The sequence below is a fragment of the Phoca vitulina genome, unplaced genomic scaffold (genome assembly GCF_004348235.1).
Source record: "Phoca vitulina isolate PV1807 unplaced genomic scaffold, GSC_HSeal_1.0 scaffold15, whole genome shotgun sequence".
In the NCBI taxonomy this organism is placed as follows: domain Eukaryota; kingdom Metazoa; phylum Chordata; class Mammalia; order Carnivora; family Phocidae; genus Phoca; species Phoca vitulina.
In genome coordinates this window covers 1,283,309-1,297,170 of record NW_022589718.1, presented here as the reverse complement: position 1 = coordinate 1,297,170, position 13,862 = coordinate 1,283,309, and the positions used below count along the sequence as shown (strand labels likewise).

The 13,862-nt window shown below is 38.4% G+C and overlaps 1 protein-coding gene across 3 annotated transcripts in view; it reads left to right on the top strand.

Annotated features, from left to right (window-relative positions):
- The window catches only part of CSGALNACT1 (chondroitin sulfate N-acetylgalactosaminyltransferase 1), a 329,193-nt gene that overhangs the window by 170,953 nt on the left and 144,378 nt on the right, over positions 1-13,862 (top strand). Inside the window, exon 1 of one of the 3 annotated variants that reach the window (XM_032413281.1) lies at positions 8,816-10,206. The exons of the other annotated variants lie outside the window; for them this stretch is intronic. The gene's annotated coding sequence lies outside the window, so the exon portion shown is untranslated. Of the gene's footprint in view, positions 1-8,815; positions 10,207-13,862 lie in introns of those variants that run through there. 3 annotated transcript variants of the gene reach the window in all.

Sequence of the window (13,862 nt, the reverse complement as noted above, 5' to 3'; positions counted from 1 at the left end):
GGTAAGGGCTAATTTACTGGGTCCGGCTAGGTGAAAAGAGGATGGGCCAAGCTGACTTCATCTTTTTCATGTCTCGAAATCAAAGTAAAACCTCAGAACACTGCCACCATAGGAGTGTATCCTGTTCAATGATCTGCTGGTGGGAGGTGCAAACCTGCTTTTTGTTCATTTCATCCTCTGTCCTCTATGTATTTCTCATTTAGTATCATTTCCACAAGCTGTAACACGTACAATTTTGACTTTAAATCCCTTGAATTGTCTTCTTGCTTTCTAAATATGATTTTTAGGACCATGGCAGTTTTCTAGAGAAAGTACTCAACTTTATCTTTATCTCATTTCAAGTTGCTTATCTTAACCTGGATAGAATGAAACATAGTGTCATTTGTCATTTATGCATGTCCATGAAAAACTCTAGTGTGGAATTGTCATAAGTGACCTCAAATAATAAAACGTTAGGTTGTGTAAACATTTAAGAGTCCTTATGAAATGTCGTTTTTAGCATTTGCTACCTAGTTTTCTTCCTTTGCTTAGGAAGTGTGCCTTGCAGCTTTGGCAACTTGAGATTATCCACCCAAAGGGTAAAATTATTTATTTGTAGTTGGATAAATACAATTAATATTACTTGTTGAAATAATGTATTTGCTGAATTAAAACTTGTTCTTTGTGAGTAATATGTACACATAAGTGATTCTTTTCCTGGCCAAAGAAGCCTTTGTCCTTTTGATGTTTGGGCCTTAATCATCAGTAAGGCTATCTCCCAGAAGGGACTTTTGAATCATTTTTCCTTTTTTTTTTTTTTCCTTTTTCTTTCTTGACTTCCTGTGTTAACCTATTCTGAAAATTACTGTGATTCTTCTCTTAGAATCAGTGGTAAGCCTAAAATGCTATTCTTCTTTCACTGCATCATATCTGTGAAGAATGACAAAGGAGAAAATTAATGGCATGAATTTTAAAGTTTTTATCTCTTTCATCAGGGAAGATAAAATTTTATAGATAGGTAAACATTTAGGTCTTCTGGGAAGCAGCTCTACAATTCAATGACGGTGGGGAGACGGAGCTCTAAAAAAACATGTGAAAATATTATTATTTTAAGGGGAAGTATTTATATTTTTGTTGTTGCTGCTGTTTTTCCAGTTGACAGGCAGATTTTACTATTTCAGTTTGAAGAAAACACTTGATGGTAGATGATTTTAACTAGCCATTTAAAATACGAAATTATAGTGTGACATATGATAACTGTGTTCCCATTCATGAGGGAAGTCGACTAAAGGGAAAAAATAATGTAATGACTTGTTTGTTGGTGAAAATGAGGCAGGCAGTTTTAATCTAAATATTTTGAAATGAATCCAAGTTATCCAGGTCCCACAGAAAACTTACAATATTTTCATCCAAGATATTCAGGTATCTCATAAATTAGCTTTTCAGGCCGCCATTGTCTGGTAGCAAAAAGAGCAAAGGTTTCTATTCCTATTTTGCTGATGGACTGTAGGTTTGCTTTAAAGCTCTCTAAAAAGTCAGTGGCTAAAATAGTTGAAGCCATTTTCCATGGGCTTTGGCTGTGAAAGCTGAAGGTAATGCCTTTCTCTGTGGCTTTTCAATAGGATTTTTTCAAATAGTGGTAATTTCCATCTGGAGGTACTTAAAAAAAACACCTTCATCCTGTTTTAATCATTAACTTAAAATATGTTTATTATTATTTTTTGCATATATATTGAATTTTACTCACAGGGTCAGTATTAAAATTTACTGGAACATTGGAAATATTTTCTATCTGGGAAAGAGAGGGGTTAATCAACAGTCAGAAGCACAGTTTGGTGAGAAACCCAACTACTTCTATAAAATGAGAACATGCCTAAGTGTTCAGTCCTTGTAGTAGTGCAAATGTCACATTAGCCACAGGAGTCTGTGAAGAGAGGTGGCAGCTGACAGTGACTTCCCCTGGTTATGATTTCTGATTGCTCTCAGTAGCCTTTTGTACTTGCGCCGTGTAGACAGACACCAGACTTACATCAGTAATAATTCTCAGGTGCTTCTCACGCTAGACTTCCATGACTCCCCGAATAACAGATCTTTCACCAGGGCCTGGCTCATATAAGACAGAGGGTTTAGCAGATGAGGGTCTTATGCATATCAAATGTAGAGCTCCTAGATTCAGAGACATCTCTGTACTGGTCTTACTAAATTATTGGAGCCCCCAGGGATAGTGTGAGCTACTGCCTTAAACCCTGCCATGAAGTTGGAAGTACTACTCATTTCTGTGCCTGTCCTCATTACCTCTTGCTCTCTGTTTATGTCTAGATTTTGATTAGGGCTCCTTTTAGATGTTAATGAGGAACAGACTGTTGAGACAGTTAGAACAGCTTATTTATCTGTGTAGGGGAGATAAGTGCTAGTCCTTATTTGATTGGCCGGTATCTTTTCAAGTGTTCAAACATTCAAATTATAGCCAACAGCAATGATACGCTTAGAGAAAATTGGCTTCCCTTAATTAAAATGATTAAAACAAATATTCAACATTGAAAAACAGCCAACTTTTTTTCTTGTTTACCTTTTTAATAAGGTATAATTTATATAAACGCATTATACAAAGTACACAAATCTTACGTGTAGAGCTCAGTGAAGTTTTACATATGAATATATCCATGTAATCAGTACCCAGATCAAGATTTAGACATATCTAGCCCCCCAAATGTCTCCCTATCTACCCCTCATTCACAGTCAATACTCTCTCCCCACAAAATAACCACTAGTCTGACCTCTAATCTAATCCAACATCTTGGATTAGTTTTGCCTGGTTTTGAACTTCACATAAATGGCATTATAAGATGTTGTGTCTGGGAGATTGATTATATGTCGCTGCGTATAGCAGTGGTTTGTTCTTTGTTGTATAATATTCTATTGTATGACTATACCACAATTTATCGATTCTGCTGTTGATGGACAATTTGTGTTTTCTAATTTTTGGTTATTATGAACAAAGCTTCTCTATGAATAAATATCTTTGTGTGTGTTTTCTGGTGGATATCTGTTCTTGAATTATTGGGCCATAAGTAGGCCTATGTTTATCTTTAGAATACGCTCATCAACAGTTTTCCAAGTTGGTTGTGTCAATTTAGACTCCCACCAGCAATGTATGCCAGTTCCAGTTGCTTCACATCTTTGCCAACACTTGGTATTGTCAGCAACCCACTTAAAAAAAAAATGCTAGCTCTACTTTAAAAATGATTATATCCCCCAGAACTCAGTTACTTGTCTTTAAATGAATTTTTAATTCACCAAGTGATATTACTGAGTGCCTACTGGGTTCATAGTGCTTTATTGTGCTGTGGGGTCTGTAAGAGAATTAAACATAACCCCTGCTTTTATGGGTTTACCATATCCCCCTAGGGTGCTATGGAGAACAGGCCATCAGCAGTGTAAGTCAGGGTATGATAAAGTGCCATCATCAGTAGTTTCTTCAACAAGTCTTGATAGCAGAACTGTGTCCTCAGCTAAATTTTCAGATGAATTTGCTTTTTCTAGTGTCTTTTCACTTTTCCTGTAGCACTGCAATGTCATTAGCTTTGTACTTTCCAGGATACCTCACTGGCCAACCCATCTGGCTAATGGTAGCATTATGTACTCTGGATCTGTCTCCCTCAAAGTACTGTGCCTTCCTCCTCTGTGTTGTCAGAACTGATTCCCCCAAATCTTGCTTGTGAGTCAGGTAAGTTAAGTTTGGTGTTAAAATTGGATGGTGGCTCCTTTATGTTACCTCCTCTAAGAAGTGTTTTCCTTTTGAAAATGGATTCCAGGTGACATAGTGTCTTAGCTCAAAGGAGTTAACCACTGATGCTTGGGCTTTTGATGTTTTCAGGCTAATGGAAACTTTTGAGACGTGTACTTTAGAAATTTCACATTAAGGGAAGCTGTCCATTCCATCTACATTTAAAGATAGCTCTAACGGGGAATGACTAAAAAAGAAGGCAGAAATTCTAAATAATTCCCATGCAAGGATGAATTGACCCTGGTATATATCCATTGGTTTGGACCACTTATTCTAAATGGATTGGCTGAGTAAAATCTCAGATGTGTTGAAGTTTTATAAATATCCATGAAATGCCACTTTAGATTTTATATTCTAACAACTTTTCTATACACTCATTATAACATTAAAGGACTTAATGTCTTTGTTTTTCACAGTTATTATAGTACTTAGTGTGGAAATTCAAATGTCTCATCAGTGTTTGGTTAAGACATGGGATAATGACAAGAATTCCAGTCTGCTACCAGAACCTACATTGCCCCTCTCTGATCAGAATTCTTATATGACATATCAAGATAGCACTAGATTTCAAAAAGCATTTTTTGTGGGTGCCTGGGTGGCTTAGTCAGTTAAGCGTCATACTCTTGATTTTGGCTCAGGTCATGATCTCAGAGTCGTGAGGTCGAGCCCCACAGAGGCTGCTTAAGATTCTCTCTCTCCCTCCGTCCTCCCTGCCCCCAACCCTGCTCACGTGCATGCTCTCCTTCTCTCTCAAAAAAACAAAAACAAAAAACCACCCCCCCCAAAAAACCCCAAAAGCACTGTTTGGATGAGAAGATAAGGTGATAATTATATTCAGTTTATTTTTCTTTCATTTGTTGAGACTAAAACCTATCTCTGCACCTGAGTTATTTTAGAAAACTCAGTCTTGTTGTGTAATTTTCCTTGTTACTGGTTTTGCACATCTTTTGTTAAATCCATTTCTAGATACTTTTGTATTTTAGATAATATAGTCAGTGGTGTCTTTTTTTAATATTTCATTTTCTGTTTGTGTTGGTATGTTGAAGTACAGTTGATTTTTCCATATTGAATTTTGTATCTAGCAACCTTGTTAAACTTTCCTATTTATTTTAATATTTTATCTGTGTTTTCTTCAGGCCTTTTTACAGATATAATCACATATCAGTAAATAATGACAATTTTATTTCTTCTTTGCCATTCCTTATAATTTTTCCTTTTTTTTTTTTTTTTGGTTCTACTGTATAGGCTTGGATCTTGAGTACAGTGTTAAAGGGAGTGGTCATGGGCATCCTTATCTTATTCCTGATTCCAAAGGAAAAACTTCTAACATTTCACTAGAAAGTATGATGCCTGGGGTAGGGATTTTATAAATACCAAGATTAAGGAAGTTGCCTCCTATTCCGGTTGTTAAAAGTTTTTATCCTGATTGATGATGAATTTTATCACACACTTTCTCTGTCTGTCGCACTGTCTTTTTAATGGGAAGATGGCAGTACTGACCCATGCTCATTAAGGCATGATCTTTTAGATTGTTTGATATTACCTGGGATGGATTACAGGCAGATCTTTCACTCCTTGTCTTGACTGATCGATGCTGGAAGAATTGATGTTTATTTACAGTCCCCTAAGGCTTCCTTTTTGTGCTGGTGGAAATCTGGTTCTGAGCAAGGAAGGGCTGGCTCCTTATCATCACAGTATACTTTGGGTTTTTGTTTGTAATTTTTTTCCTACATCAAGCTGAGGCTGGAGACTTTTCAGTTGCAACAATCTGTAGTCCAACCCCATATTTCACATTAGCCTTAAAGGTGACCTAATGTTTGCATGTCATCAGAGAGAACTCACCCCTGTTCCTTGAAGAAGAACAGAGTATGGGTGAATTGAAAATATCGTTGTCACCCTTCTGTGGGCAGCGCATTGCTGTGCAAAGGGCTCTGAGCCAGAATGGAGATGCCTGAAGTCTGACTGGCTCTCATGCCAAGGGCCTCACCCTTGCAATCCTTCGTGTTCCCTTTCTTAGAAGGAAGGTTGCCTTCAAAGGGCTATTTTTGCTCTAAGACTATAGATCTTTGAATGGTAGTCCATTATCATCCTTTTCCGCATTATCCCTACAAGAATCCCTGTAAGAATTTTCATCTTACCTTTTCAGATGGGAAACTGCCTTACGGAAACACCGGGTTGAGTAGCTTTAAATCCTAATGAGAATGGAGAACTGTGATGTAGATCTGTCTTGCAAAAGGGAAATTGAGTATATTTCAATTATATTTATTTAAAATGTAAATGTTAAAGAAATGTATTTACCTTGAAACAAAAACTTGTTTTTGATAGAGGTCAAATTTCTCGTGCCATGCTCTCATAATGTCTAGCAGATATTAATTATCAGTAAAGCATATATTAGTTTCCTGTGGCTGTTGTAACAAATGACCATAGACCAGAAGACTTAAAAAACTGTAGAAATTTATTCTCTCACAGTTCTGGAGGCCAGAAGTCTAAAATCAAGGTGTCAGCAGGGCTGTGCTCCCTCTGAAGGAGAATCCTAGAGGAGGCTCCAGGCAGAATCCATTTCTTGCCTCTTGTAGCTTCTGGAAGTTCCAGGCATTCATTGGCTTTTGCCCACATCACTCCAGTCTCTGCCTCCTTGATCACATTGCCTTTTCCTCTTCTGTGTCAGCATTTACTCTGCCTCTCTCTTGAAGGATACATGGGATTGCATTTAGGGCCCACCCAGATAATCCAGGATAAGCTCTTCCTTGGGAGATCATTAACTTCACATCTTTTGCCACAGAAGGTAATATTCACTCTTTGGGCATATAAAGTAGTGTTCACAGGTCTAAGGGGTTAGGATGTGGACGCATCTTTTTGGAGATCGTCATTCAGCTCATTAAAAAGCAGAATGATTATTTTTTTTGATAATGATTATTTTCTCCCTATAACTAGAAATGGGCACTTAAAGAAAGACTAGATCAGCCTTATATTTCTTTAATGTATGAATAGAGGTGCCTCTGCTTTTAGTATCCAAAAAGTGGAGCTAGAGGAAATATTTTAGTATCTTTTGGACTTCCTGTTTATTTTCACTGAAACTGATTATTAGAGAAGCTTGAGTTTAAAAGATATCTCTAACAACCCATTTATATGAATGAATGTCATAAATATAGGTTAAAAGATTGAATTTAAAAATTTGACATGATGTCGAAGAATGTAGTAGTCATAGTCTAGCAAGTAAGCAGTCATGCTACATTACCTAGACAGGTGACAGTTTATATCAGAGGAGGGTGAAAGGATGCTTTATTTTAAATTTAGTCATTCTGAGAGTCAGATAGACCGGTCATCTTGTTGTATGATGTTTATGAATTTTAGAACTGTTCTTAAAGTTGGATTTTAGTCTTTAGAGCAACTTTAATTTATCCTCTATGTATAGGATAGGGAAAGTATATTTATAGTAAGGATGACCATAACCTTTCAAGTTGAGCCACATTTGTAATATAATGGTTATTTTTAGTTCCTGAAATGGAATGGATTCATTGAGGTCCTTCTGCGTGCAAAGCACAGCTCAGCATGATGGATGGAGGTGACCTGGATATGTTCCCTTGCTTATCACTCATTTATTCCACAAATATTTACTGAATGTCTGCTGTGTGCCAGGCACTGTTCTAGGAGCTTGGGAATCTGTGATGAACAGCACAGATAAGGATTTTACTTCCATGGAGTTTATGTTCTAGTGGGGAGAACAGACAATAAACAAGAGAGATGTTGGAGAATATGAGTGCCAAGCAGAGAATTAAAATAAGATATGCTACGTAAAGACCAGTGGTTTCTCTTGATTGGGTGATCCGAGAAGGCTTCTTTAAGAAATGGATATTTAAGATGAATTCGGATAGGTGATGAAGGAGTGAGATTTATGGGGTGGGCTAGATAGGGTGCAGAAACACAGGGCAGTAGAAACACCTCTTGCAAAGGCCCCCAGGAAAGAATGGGTTCAATATCTTTGAGGAACAAAAAAACAAAGCACAGTGGGTGAGGGGTCTATGGGAGGGAGATGAGGTTGGAAGGAGTTAGGGTCAGTCACCTAGTTATGTGGTCTTAGCCCCAGGGTTCATGTTCGAAATGTCTGCAGGAACTTAAAAACTTACCTGGATCTCACTCCAGCCAAATCAAATTGGCGTCTCTTTTGTTGCTGTTGTTTTGTTTTATTTTGTTCCCAAGGGAATTGTAATCTATTATGCAGCCAACACGGTACTTCAGGCTTTTGAAAAGGTAAGGAATTTTATCTTAAAATCAATGGAATATCAGTGGAGTCCTTTAACAAAGGGAATGATATGCTTGGCTTTTATGTTTTTAAAAGTCTCGCTGCTTCTTTTGTGGCAAACGGGTTAGAAAAGCAGGGCACAAAAGAAAGGGGGTCCTCAGGAGGCTGTGGCCTGACCCCGGGGCTCAGCTGGGCCACATTCTGGAGATGGTGCTGACAGGGCTGTGGAGGGATTGCGTAAGGCCGGGAGAGAAAGCAAGCATTACACAGGATTCCTAGCGTTTTGGTCTGAGCAACCAGGTGGATGGTAGCTCCATATACTGAGATGGGGAAGCTCAAGCTTGGGGAGGAAAATTAAGAGTTTGGCAGTAGAAGTGCTAAGTGAAATAAATGCTTCAAGTGAAGTTTAAGTGTAGGCTTGTAGGTGCGCCGAACACAGAAGGGTCACATCAGGACGGGAAGTTGTCAGCAGAAGCAGAATCATTGGAAGGAGCAGGTATAGGGTGAGTAGAGCTTCCGAGACACACCTCCAGGCTTCAGAAGTGGCCGTGGTGTGCAGCCCAGGTGGGAGGGTGGGGAGGGCAGTGTGGTAGGAGTCCTGGGTATGGGGAGCAGTGTGGCTGGGGAAGAGGCTGAGAAGGTAGGTTGGGGACCTTTGAGTGTTGGGCAGGATGGCTCAAGTCTCTAGGAGCCACTGGAAGTCAGTGAATATGTGTGAGGTGTGGAGGGGTCTGGGCCGACTTGTGGGGTTAGGAGGCTTGGTCCAGGGACCCTGAAGCTTGGATTAAAGGAACGAGTGGAGGGGTAGGGAGGGCACGGGAGGCTGCCGTGCTAGGTCACAGTAGAGGCCACAAATGAGGGTCTGAAGTAGGGCAGTGGCTATGGGAATGGCAGAGAGCAGGTAGATTTAAGGGAGAGCCTGGTGATGACTGGCCTGGACACCTGGGACGGTGCATGGCGAGGCTGGGCTTTCAGAGAGCCAGAGCAGAGATGACTCCAGGCCTTCTATGGCTTGCCAGTTGCCTCCATATGCTGCAAATGATTTTGTTTCTTGTGCTTCTCGGTCATTACTATTCTGTGGAAAAGTGCAATTCAGAGTATTTTGTGTGTGTGTGTGTGTGAGCCTAAATAATTTGTATGAAATGAGCAAGGCAACCTAATTAGAGAACATACTTCAGATGACCATGAATGGCCTTTTCAAAGTTGCAGATTGAATGAACCATGTTAGAGGCCGAGCTCCACTGGGGTCCCAGCATGGGATTGGGCTGTGGGAGGACCGCAGTGCTCAGGGAGTGGTCGCAGCCACGCTCCTCCCTGACAGCTCTGGTTTGTCGGGCGAGACCTCAGCACAGGCCTGGAGTGAGCTCCAGCAAGAGGGGCAAGAGGGGCTCCGGAGGGCAGAGGCCTTGGAGGAGGATGAAGGGAGGGTGAAGATACTCTATAGGGATCAGGAGTGAGAAGTGTGGAAATTAGGGGGCTTTGTGCTGGAGTAGCAACCCCTCCCCACCCCACTGGGCTCAGGCCCTCCTTCACTTCCCTGCCCCCTTGACCCCTGCTGGTTTCTCTTCTCCCTGCGGTCATCTGGTGCCTGCATGGGCCTTCCTCACCCTGTTGGCTCACTGAAAGCAGAAGTAGCTCCACAGTGTGCTCTTTTTGCTCATGACCTTGTGATAGTTTCTACTAACAAGGCAAATGGGGTCGAGTCCTTCTCGTTTGTGCTCCCTGTCCCCTCCCCGACTCTTCTGTTTGCCGTTGTAAAGGAAGAGGAGGCTTGCACATATATCCTGATCGTTGAACCCCAGCACAGTGGAGTGACGTGAACTTCAGCAGCACTTGGCCTGGATTCTTTCACGGGCTCTGTGATACAGTGGAGGGAGCCCAGTGGGGCTAAGAAGAGGGACTAATAGAGTATTCTCTTCCACTCTTATCTTCAGTCTGATTCTTCTCATTCTCCAGTCTTACTGTGCTTGTTTATGATAACGAAACATTTATCCATTATATCCCCAAACCAAGCTCTGAAATTTATATATTTATTTTCAGTCATTTTTATTATAAAATACAACAGATGTGCAAAAAAAGTCCATAGGCCCCAATAGTATAGGTTAATGAATAATTAGAAAAGCGACATCTGTGGATTGCCAGCCTACCTGAAGCCTCCGTGGTCGCTTCCGGATCACATCTCTTTCTCTTCCCACAGGTAACCACTCTTCTCGTTCTTATAGTTTTCTTGCTTTAAAAAACAATCTCACCTCTCTACATATTATTATTTGGTTTTGCTTGGTTTCGAATCCTATGTAAATGGAGTCAGATTGTACATCTTCTTTTGTGTCTTGCTTCTTTGTTCCACTTTAGGTTTCCAAGATGTATTTATTTTGTTGTGTCTCGCTATAGTTTGTTAAATTCTGCTGCCATATAGTATTTCATCGAATGGTGATAGGACGTTGTGTTTATTCACTTCTTAAGGTTGTTAACAGTTTGGGGACTACAAAGACGCAGGTGTGAACATTCTTATGCCTGCATCCCAGTGCATGCTAGCATGACTTTCTCGTTCAGCCTAAGAAGGGGACGTGCTGGCTCGTGGGATATGCTTCTCTTTACCTCCGCTGTGTTCAAGAATTTTCTTATGTTCTTGTCAACCCTTAATATTGTCATACCTTTTTTTTTTTTCCTAAACAAGGGTGTGTATTCTTATCTCTTTGTGGTTTTACTTGGCTTTTCTCTGTTTACTAGTTAGGTTGGTCATTTTTCATATATTTATGGCCGTACGGATTTCCTCTTTTATGAAGTGGACCATTTTTGTGCTGTGTTGTCTACCACCTTTGAATTGTTTGCTGAGTTTCTTACACATTCTGGATCTAGTCTTCTGTAGTTATACATATAGCTAATCTCTTCTCTCACTTTGTGGCTTGTCTAACTCTCCTATGGTGTTTCTTGATAAATAGAAAATTAAAATTTTAGTATAGTCAAATTTATGAATCATTTCCTTCAGGGCTTGTGCTTTTTGTACTTTGTTTAAGGTATCCTTCCCTATCCCAAGGTCATGAAGATACTTTCTTTCTTTCTCCTTTTTGCCTTTTGACCCCTTTCATCTATTACTCTCACCCCCTCCCCCCACCTCTGGCAGCTACCAATTTCTTCTCAGTCACTGTGAGCTTGGTTTTTGTTTTTTTGTTTTATGTTTATATATCAGAATGTTTTCATCCATTCATCTCTTGATGAATACTTAGGTTGTTTCCATATCTTGGCTATTACGAACATTGTTATAGTGAACATGGGAGTCCATATATCTTTTTGAGTTAGTAGTTTTTTTTTTTTTTTCAGATAAATAGCCACAAATAGAATTGCTGGATCATGTGGTAGTTCTATTTTTAATACTTTGAGGAACCTCTGTACTGTTTTCCATAGTGGCTGTACTAATTTACATTCCCACCAACAGTGCACAAGGGTTCCCTTTTCTCCACATGCTCACTTGTTATTTCTTTCTTTCTTTTTTTCTTTCTTTCTTTTTTTTTCTTTCTTTCTTTTTTAGCCATTCTGACAGGTGTAAGGTGATACCTCATTGTGGTTTTGATTTGCGCTTCCCTGATGGTTAATGATGCTGAGCATTTTTTCATGTGCTTGTTAACTCTCTGTGTCTTCTTTTTGGGAAATGTCTATTTAAGTCTTTTGACCTTTGTAAAATTGGATTGTTTGGGTGTTTTTTGTTTGTTTGTTTTTTTTGCTATTGAGTTGTAAGATCCTCTCTATGATTTGGATGTTAGCTCCATATCAGGTATATGATTTGCAAGTATTTTCTCCCATTCAGTAGGTTGCCTTTTCATTTTGTTTATGGTTTTCTTTGCTGTGCAGAAGCTTTTTAGTATGATATAGTCCCACTTAATTTATTTTTGCTTTTATTGTTTTTGCTTTTAGTGTCAGATTTAAAAAATCATTTCTAAGAACTGTGTCTGGGAGCTTACCACCTATGTTTTCTTCTAGGAGTTCTATGGTTTTAGGTCTTACATTCAAGTTTTTAATCCATTTTGAGTTAATGTTTATGTGTGATGTAAAGTAGGGATCCAGTTTCATTCTTTCACATATGGCTGTCCAGTCTTCCCAACACCATTTGTTGAAGAGGCTGTCCTTTCCCCACTGTGTGTTCTTGGCTTTTTTTTCATAAATTAATTGACCATATGTGTGTAGGTTTATTTCTGAGCTCTCTATTCTGTTCCATTGATCTCTGTGTCTGTTTATCATGACAATACCGTACTGTTCTGATTACTGTAGCTTTGTAATATAGTTTGAAATCAAGGAATGAGGATATTTTCTATATTGAATCCTATATTTAATGTATTTTCTATATTAAATTTAATAAATCAATTTAATATATTTTCTATATTAAATCATTTTCTGTATTAAACTGATTAGCCTTTCATAGTTAGGTCTGAAATTCACCTGAAATTGCTTTATGTGTGTGGTGTGAGATAAAGATCAAAATTAATTTCTTCTGTATGGATATACATTCATCCCAGCTTCATTTATTGAAAAGACTATTATTTCTACCTTTGTGAGGCATCACACATCCTTCTGAGTGTGAGTCAGTTTCTGAGCACTCTAGTATATTCTGTTCTATGCCTATACCACACTGGTTTAATTTTTTTTAAAAAAGTTCTGATATCTGACAGAGCATTCTTGTTCTCCGAGAGAGTCTTGACTTGTCTGAGACCTTTACGTTTCCATGTAAAGTTTTAGAAATGAGTTAGTCAGGTTTCACAGCCCCCAAATAAAGTTTTGGGATTTCATTTGAGATTGCATTGAATCTATGAATTAATTTGGAGACAACAGATATCTTTACACTACTGAGTCTTTCTCTAAGTCTTTTTAAATGTCTTAATAAAGTCTTAATTTTTTCCTCAGATCCCTAGAAGTCTTACATATTTTTTGTCAGATTTATTGCTAGGCACCTCATATTTTTTATACTCTTGCAAATATTACATTTTTAAGCTGTTATATAGAAATGTACTTGTTTTTTTCTACATAGCTAATTGATTTTCTGCATCAGAGAACTCTCCTAACAGCTTGTCTATAAATACCTTTGGATAGTCTACAAACATAATCATACCATTTGTGAATAATGACATCTTTGTTTCTTCCTTTCCAATCCTTACACCATTTATTTATTTATGCCTGCCATGCTGGCTAGGTCTCCAGTTTTCTGTTGAATAGAAGTGCTGAAGGTGAGCATCCTTGTCTTCTAATTTCAAAGGGAAATTCTCTGCATTTAGTATGATGTTTCCCATAGCATTTTTTTTGATGGGGGCAGTAGATAATCTAGTAAAGGGAAAGAAGTCCCTTTCTCTTCCTCCTTTTCTCAGGGTTTGAAATTATGAATATTGAATATTATTAAATATATATTCTGCATTCATTGAGATGATTATATGATTTTTCTGTTTAGACTGTTAAAGTGAGAAATTAAGTTCCTGATTTCAGCATGTTAAACCAACTTAGCACCTGGGATAAAACTTGATATTTTATATATTGCTGGATTCAGTTTGCTAAAATTTTGAGTGGGGGTTTTTGTATCTGTGCTCATGAAAGAGGTTAGTTTGTGATTATCCTTTTTCCTACTATCTTTATTGTTAAAAAACAGAATTGAAATATTTAATTTCATTCTGAAGTTCCTTGAGGAATAAAAATTAAGTTTTTTTGACGTGAAAGGCACAGTTGCATTGAAACAGAGCTATTTACCCATGCATATAGTTCAACGAATATCAAATATTAGGAAACTGATTTCTTCTGGAAAATTTCTTTTTTTTTTTTTTTTTAATTTTTTTATTGTTATGTTAATCCCCATACATTACATCATTAGTTTTA